The sequence below is a fragment of the Atta cephalotes genome (assembly GCF_000143395.1).
Source record: "Atta cephalotes unplaced genomic scaffold scaffold00037, whole genome shotgun sequence".
NCBI classification, from domain to species: domain Eukaryota; kingdom Metazoa; phylum Arthropoda; class Insecta; order Hymenoptera; family Formicidae; genus Atta; species Atta cephalotes.
The window spans coordinates 1,840,122-1,847,022 of NW_012130101.1; the positions used below are offsets into that span (position 1 = coordinate 1,840,122).

The 6,901-nt window shown below is 27.9% G+C and overlaps 1 pseudogene; it reads left to right on the forward strand.

Annotated features, from left to right (window-relative positions):
• The first annotated feature begins 540 nt into the window (after positions 1-540).
• On the forward strand, positions 541-5,641 carry LOC105621767 (annotated as a pseudogene).
• Positions 5,642-6,901: the final 1,260 nt, after the last annotated feature.

A 6,901-nucleotide genomic window follows, 5' to 3' on the forward strand; every position in this document is an offset into this window, starting at 1 on the left:
ACTCATGAAATCTATTTGATATCCTCCTGATGTTAACTCAGTTCACATTAGATTTCAATGACAGCAAATTATCGAAAACAATACATGCGATGCATCAATTTATTATATGCAATTGTTGAAAACAATACATGCAATGCATCAATTTGTTCCATATGCTAAATCTCGCTTAGCTATCTGGACAAATACGTCATACATATCTCTTAATTTTTTATTTCAGCAGTAAACGGAAATACATTCACAGATGTTTTATATGAGGCTATCACTGATATATTGCAAAAAACACTTCAGGTGCGAAAAAATACCATTGACCTTAATTTGATCGTACTTGGAATATAAATTTAAATAGTTTTGTTAATTTTATAGAGCTAGTACCGTCAAAACACGACGATGTTTAATTGCTTATCATTTAAACGTTTAAGAAGATGCAATTTCGTAAGAGATGACGTGACTCTCTGACATATTTTGAATAATATAAAGTATATTTCTTTGTAGGAAATAAGACAGGATGTTTTGGAATACGTTAATCACCGCATTAATGACATGATGTCCGACATTCAACAAAAGATAGCTGTATCTTTGACGAAAAATGAAGAATTGCTATATAAAACAGACAAATATCGTGACAAAAGGTAAGAAATCATCAGAATTGAGAAAAAATGCAAAAAAATTTTAAAGTAGATATTATTGTATCTACTTATTGACAAGAGTCAGATAGTGTAAATAATTCCACAAATATCCGAAAATATAATGTAATGTAGAACAGTTACAAACATTATACAATTCTGAACAAAATTGAATTTGAATTTATGGTGTAATAAGTTTTCATCGTTTTCTAATATACGCCATTACCACTGCGTACGTACTGCGAGCATGTAATTTAAGATAGTAACATATCTAATGGCGTTTTTCACTGGTAAAGCTGATGCGCACTCAGTGCACTTTAAAGCCGTTGTACACAAATAGACATAAAGATTTACAGTTAATAAAAATATAGAAACAAATTAAACCAATCCTTAATACATTTTATTGTGGTTTTTGATAAAATATACATTGGGTATTTTATTAATTGAGATCTCTCATTTTTACAGTCAGATTAAGTTAATGACAACAGCAACTTTAATGTGCACTGAGTGCGCACCAGTTCTGCTGAAAAATGCTATAAATATTAGATACCTAAATAAGCTTTAAGATTTAGTATATGACATTAGAGTGTAAACAACAAATTTTCTCATTGCATTAAAAATACAATGTTTTAAAAAAAACGGCATTTGTGGCATTTCGCTGCATTATTTTATTTTAAAGACAACAGCTGCTGAAAATCACCGTTTGCTTTTACAAGCAATTATACCCTGTTCAAAATTGTACTATTTTAGCTTGTAACAATTTAAAGCAAAAAATATATCAACATGAGGAATAACACAATATTGTTGCATAAATCTAGTTTTTAAATCTAGTTTTAGTAAAAAAGTAAAAGTATCACATAGTTCAAATAAACTCAAATTTTTTTATTTTAATTTTTTATTATTATTTGTCTTGACATTAAAAATATTTTATTAAAATATTATATTCAATAAAGTATAATACTATTACATAATATAATTGTAAAGATAAGAATCTAAAAAATACATATATGATATTTATTGGCAATTAAACAGTTAAAATTAATCGATAGCTTTTAATAAAAATGAATGAATGAAATAAAATAAAAGTTCAGAGCTGCGCATTTCTGGCGGTTGTATATCACAATTATTATGCGTTATCGAGAATTTTACGTTCTTTTTAAAAAAAAATTTTTTAATCTATTAACATAAGAATATATACGCGCTAACTTAAATTCACAAAGTAATCAATGAAATGATATTTTATTTACACTATATTGATTATATTTGCATTTCTGATATTCTTATAGAGAATCCAGAAAAAAAGGTGCATTGCCGGATAAGTAGTACCTCGAAAGAAACTCATTGCTCACTGATCTCTTCAACATCCCGCATATTCACACGGTTTACAATGTATTCATGATGACTTTCGTATTTTTTCTTCTCAACTCCATTGCATACGATATTACAGAGTATGGAACGTAAGTTGGCAACGGGAATCTGACTGGCCTCCACTGCAGAATCATCAATTTCGTTGTTTTGTAGAAAAACATAAATATTGTTTTATGAAATATACTATATTTGAAAATATAGAAATATATATATTTTTATATAACATTTATAATACTAGTTAAATTTTTAGTCAAAACTTTTAAATTTAATTCTTCTTTATTTTTAACACATTTTGATCTTAAATTAAATTTTTAAATATTTTTAGTCTCAGATTATTAAAAAATATTTAGTGATTTCACACTGATTATAATTTCATATTGTCTGACTACTCAGAACCATACTTATTATCTGTGAAATATGACATATATATTATCGGAGTTGAAGAAAATGGTACAGTCACTTCATTATTGTGTTTGGAAAACTACTCATGATAAAAGACGATAATTAAAATATCTGTCCACTTATTACCAAGTGCAATGAACCTTACTTGGAAAATAAAAAAACACACTAACAAATTAATTATTAAACAGCTCGATTAATTAGTTAATTTTTCCGATCTTTTTTGTTATCTTTTAATTACGCTTTGGTTCTTACAGCTTAATTTCCCTTTTTTAATTATTGATTCTAAAAGGATCCGCGTTGGCACCAACATTTTATGGTATGCCTTTGCAAAGTTCCCAACATGCATCTTCATTTGGTCGTTCATGCAGGCCTCGACATTCAGTGTCTACATGACTTTCACCCTCTGGGCGTATCGGCGACTTCAGTTCTTGCCAAGATGTAACGATTTCTTTAGTTCAAGTTTAGATAAATGTGCTTAATTTAAACATTATGAAAGTTAATTGAAAAATTAAAAATAAATTGTGTGGTTTAAAGAGTAGTTTGAAAAGAAATATATAAAATAAAATCTCAATTTTATGCATAATCTTCTTTGTAGTGTAACGTAATAATTGATTAAGTTGAAATTATATTAAACAACGACAAAGTGCAAAAATAATTGAGCGTAGTAATTCTAAAAGCTTAGATAATATTAATTGATTCAAATGATTCAACTGTATCTTTTTTTTGCAGCCTCCCTCCGAAAATTATGGGATTACAGCTGGCTATCAATATTTATATTGTATCAAATTCTCTTTATTATTTTTCCTATTAAAGTGATGCTCGGCGCGAATCTCTCCATATGTTGTAGAATGATTATAATGCTGGAACAAGTAAGCATCTTTTAAAACCTGCATTTATAGCGTCTTGAATAATATACATAACATTAGAAACGAAAAATGTAAATTTTTTTGCAAAGTATACGCAGAAATACCTAAATTAATTTTTTTCATTTTATATATTTAATACAAATAAATAAAACCTGTTAAAGATTTTTTCTTATTGTCAAAGACATTAAGTAATCTGTGTTTGACATCAATTTACATATAAATATGTAAAATAATTAATTATTTTTCATTATTTTAACATTACAATAGTTGTTGGAACAAAAATTTTTCTACTTAAAACAATGTTTGCTTTTTTAGGTACGTATGATAATGAAGTGTCACGCTTTCATCAGAAGCGTAGCACCTAGATTTTTATCGTATAAATCCCACAGCGAAATCCGTCACCGAATGAGCCCAAATTCTCGCAATATTTGTATTTCCTTTTCGCACCGACTCTTGTGTACCGCGACGAATATCCCAGGTAGAGATATTTCATAATTTCTTTGAAGAAATAATAGACATAAACATTTAATTGTATAATACGAGGAACAATCTATGTAATTATTAATTATAAAATTTATCTTGTTATTTGACAATAATGGATTTATATGGCTTTAGAAAAAAAAATTTTGAAGTTTCACGAAATATACGAACAATATAATCTTTATTGTCATAATCTTATAATAATTATTCTATTAATAATTCAATTCGAAATTACAGCTTAAAGTTTTATCGTGATATTAAATGATAATTTAATAATACCGCCATATTGGCATTAAATTGTGAAAACTTTGGAAAAAAGTCTGTTTGAGCAATATATTGATTCTTTTTTAGGACAAAAAGAGTTAGGATGGTGGTAATTCGTAATTTTGTTGAATTTGGCCTATCGATTTTCTATCTCACCTTTATCTTGGAAAGCCTGATATTGTTGATCTACCATGTATTCGGCACGCAACATCTGGATTGGAAATGGTTTATCAAGAGTACCATCAAGTCTAGTTTTCTTAGCATTTGCTTCTTTATCACCATAAATTATCTCCTGCTGCATACATTTCCGCTTGGGCGGAAATGCTGCAGTTTGTCGACCGATTGTTTTACAAAGTAAATATACCTTTTTTCTACCTCACAAGTAATCTACCTCACAAGAATTACATGTAGAATACGCAAATATATTTCATGTAATATATAACATTGTCATAGCTTCAATTAAGAATGTTCTGATATAATCGATATTTTGAAATCATATTATTATTTATAACCCTTTTTAATATTAGCATCGAAACTTTTAGTTTTCATCGTATTGGATCTGGATTCCTAAATATCAATTGATTCAATACAAAGGATATATTTCCAAAATTCAACCTCATAAACATATGCATAAAGAAAATTATTCACTTACAGTTTGCATTTCTCTTACAAAAGTGATTCTATATGTTCGCGTTGCTTCAAATCCTCATAAAGTTTTGAATTTAAAATGATATGAATATATATTTGGGCGTTGAAAAAAGAGCGAAGATGCTGAGTGCGCAGAGTGCTTAAGCAACACGAATAGATTTGTAAATGATACTTTTGATTACTTGGTGGTCTTGGCGCCTATTTCCTATTACATTCTGTAATCCTCGTAAAAAATTTTTCATGCATGAATATATAAACATACATAAACATGTATAAATATTTAAAACATGTATAATTATATATGAAATGTGTTCATATATGTTCATACATCCTTTTTTTCTTTTATAAAACTTTTTGGTGTAATAGAAATAATAATAGTAATGTGAAAACATTAAAAATAATTATAAACGTAATTTTCGCACTATTTGTTTTAAAAAAAATTAAGTTTGAAGAAATGTTTGAAGAATCTTTCTAACCGCTAGTATTGCTATTCCTGCTACATAATAAAACGTACAAAAAAAAATAACGATTGATTTATTATATCGATTATTTGTATTATAGGACTGGTGGAACAGCACGACTTATTACACGTTCTTCCGCACGTAGAACGTGGTAGTGCATGACTGGCTGTACACATATATTTATAAGGATATGTACGAAATTGTGGTGCCATACAATCGGGTGTTGTCAGCTACTATTGTATTCTTCATCTCCGCCATCGTCCACGAGTATATACTCGCGTTTGCATTCGGCTTCTTCTATCCTGTAATATTTATCTTATTCATCACCATTGGTTTCCCCATGTTCTTCATTCGCAAGACTTCCAGCAATTTTTTTATGTGGTTGAGCTGGAGTCTTGGAACCGGTATTATTTTCAGTCTACACGCGATAGAGTTATATGCTCGGCAAAACTGTCCGCCTCATCCCAATTACTACCTAGACCTGTTCATACCGCGAAGCTGGAACTATCAGGAACAACTTAACGCATAGTTTCTCCATTTGTAATGAAATCAAAAGATTATTAAAAAATGGGACGATATTTCTGCAGTCAGAGAAAATATTTTTAAAAACTATTTTTAAAAATTAATATTAATGTACAAGTTTGTGTTAAATTGAAATATAGATTTGTTTGTTGACAATAATAAAACAATAATAAGAGAATTAGTGATGATTTACATCCATTTGTTTATTTGTAAACAGTAATTTATTCATTGCAATTGCACAATCTTAATTTAGGTTTAAAATCATTTTTTAATAATAAAAGTAACTGCAACTTTTTTTCAAACCATTGATAAGAAAATCTGAAGTAGACAAAAAAGTATTTTGTATCTTTACCGAAATCATTGAGTAAAATGTAAATATAGCTGGATACATGTATAGAAATACATTTTGTAATCTAAATCTGTATCTGAAATACATTCAAATCGGAATATCTGTATCTAGATACAAAACATTATAGTATCTAAACTGTTTTGCAGATATATTTTCGTGAACTTTTTACCTCTAATAGGAAATGTATATTCCTTTTGAAAATTATTTTTGATGTAACTTTTAGAGAAAAATTCCTTGTAATATTAGGTGTAGTAAAAAGAAATCCATTATTTTTGCATGAAATTGAATGGAAAAATAATAAAAATGGATTTCTTTTTACTACACCTAATAAAAATAGGCGCCTAATACGAGATAGTGGCGTTTCTGCTAAACTAACAAACACTAGCTATTAATTCCATGAATTTATTGCTCTTAGATTGAAAACTATTTATTGGAAAATTAATTATTAAATTATGCCTGTAAAATCATTGTTAAAAAAAATTTTAGAATTTGGATGTTTTTAAATTTCATTGAGATGATCCTTTAAAACTTCCTTTGAAACCTTGTTTATTACTTAATAAATAAATATTTGGCAATATAAATTCTTCATAATGATAGATTGTAAGATCGTACTATTAGAAAAAATTAATTAATATAAGAAAAAATGGGATTGTTGAATTGTTATAATTACAGAAGTTAGATTTCATTATTGTAAAACTGTAAGGTGTAGAACTCGTAATATGAGAGTAATATCCAGGATATTTTTGATATAAAATACCTATGTCACAGTGAAAATTGGTGCTAAAGTATAAATGTTATTATAATAATAATACAATAATAAAAGGACAACCGGAATGAACATTGAGTGTCTGTTTCAAGCGATGCTTGGTTCCAATTAAAGACGAGTCCTGAGTAAAATGCATTGCATACTCATTTTGC